Source organism: Strongylocentrotus purpuratus, unplaced genomic scaffold (assembly GCF_000002235.5).
Source record: "Strongylocentrotus purpuratus isolate Spur 01 unplaced genomic scaffold, Spur_5.0 spur5_scaffold_1, whole genome shotgun sequence".
Classification (NCBI taxonomy): domain Eukaryota; kingdom Metazoa; phylum Echinodermata; class Echinoidea; order Camarodonta; family Strongylocentrotidae; genus Strongylocentrotus; species Strongylocentrotus purpuratus.
The window spans coordinates 447,619-449,817 of NW_022145594.1; positions in this window are offsets into that span (position 1 = coordinate 447,619).

The following is a 2,199-nucleotide window of genomic DNA, read 5'->3' on the forward strand; positions in this document are numbered from 1 at the left end:
ACTTTATGTTGAATAGCTCCCTCTCAAGGTCGAGATATTAATCAAGCTATAAAACAATGTTTATTGACTAAAGTCGACCGATTAGCTATTCACGTTCATAAATTATATACCACATCTACATACTCTGAGATTTCATGGTTGCAGCTACCATTGTACGGCCGTAGGAGCTATTTGAAATTTATGAACATTTACCGGGAGCACCGGTAAATCTTTATATTCAATTTTTCTCGAAAGCAGAAGTGTTTTAGGGGCTAAAATTTCTGATGTTTTTAATACATCCACAGGGGCATCCAAATATATCAAAATTGTAAAGAATCACTATCCACCCATTTTTCAAAATTTCCCAAAACTTTGTATTACCTTTAATATCATATTATATCATATTAATATCTTAAAAAAATATACCAAAAAAAGAAGGAGAGGTTATTTCTGTACATAATTTTATAAAGAAGACCCATCATGTTTCCCAGATATAATGTTAACAATTTACATCACATGACCCCTTTCACAAAGAAAAGCTCTAGCACGTATCTAGCTTGCAAGCACATAAACTAGCCAGACACAAAGGGTTGGAATTACAAGACTACTTAGTACATACTGCATACCATATAGCCCCAAGTACATTGCACTATATATAGCTGCTCTTACAAAGGACAAGTATTGCTTTTCAATGGACCCCTCTGTTTCCAATATGTATTCCTAGTTTGTTGTAGACGTTTATAATTGATTTGTAATTGTTTCGTTGGAAATATAAATAAATTGAATTAAATGGTCCAGTGATCTCATTCTAACTATACATTTCAAAAGGACAGATTCTTATCAGCTTTTCGTCTTTCAATAATTAGCGACACTGATTTTATACTGAACAGGATATACATACATTTAGATTATTTACAATATCAAAATGGAAAAACAGTGATTTCAACTTTTCAAAAGGATGACACTTTTTTTGTAAAGACTGAGCAGGAATGTTATAACAAGTGTGTTACAAATTATTCTCTCTCTGCGTAAAGGATTATTAATAAATAAATCTACTAGATATTCTACATACCGGTACCCTCATTTTCAAACAACATTACGTGAATACAGTTTCAATGAGTATTGGGAAAACCTAATCCACGTTGAAACAATTCAAGAGCTTCTAATATACCATTTTATATACATGTATCATTAAATGATAGCTCTTTACTTTTATAGTGTACCATTCACCTGTCACCTATGATGTATAACATCAACCTAAAAACACTTATGACATTCTATGCATAAAGTATGAACAAATTAAACGATAAGTATAAGGCTCAGATACAGCACGAAACCAAAGTCGGACTAGGATTCTGTGCGATCACTATTCTATGTGAGTGCGTATGTGTGCGCTAACGAGTCTACTCAATAAGACCTTTTACTGTTCCTTTAGAATGTATTTTAATTGCAATATATCTTTGTAGAAGTAATATTTGAAGCTCATAATTTGAATGAGTATAGTGTCATGGAACACATTACATCCAGAGCAATACATGTTCTGATGATTGTTACGCATGATGTCTATTATCTTCTTCATCTCTCTTGACTGCACAGTCCAGTAATAATAATAATAATAATAGTACATTTATAGAGCGCAGAAACTATCCAACATTAGGTATATATTCTACTGCGCTACAAGAGTTCCTGATATGCTTAGATTTACAGTACAGTTAATTAAAAAGATGTGTTTTCAGTAGACCCCACAATGCTTGCTTAACTCAAACTGAACTGCGTCCTAATCTGCTTGACCACTCTTAAACTTTAAACACCCTATGAAAATACAAGTTGTTATTATTGGAAAGCTGAATGAATGTAGAATATAAAGAAACATCATGTTCCATTTCAGTATTGCACAAGAGCAAATCAAAACCTCATTTACCACACTGCTCCAAATGATGGGTCAACAGGGGTCAAACTTGCTGCAGTGACAGTGACGACATAACATGTAGACCTGAATGGCTTGCCTATATAGGTGAGGCGATGAGCCATGATCAATTAATCCAAAGTCATTGTGAATATGCCTGCTCTAGATGAGATGATGTCCTCAAAGAGATAGCTAGTGTTTAGGTCAACTTCTGATTATAAAAGCTTTAGATTTTGAGTTTCAGAGAGCTGTTACTTCTCTGACAGACACTAAAATAGCAAATGTACATATATATATATATATATATATATATA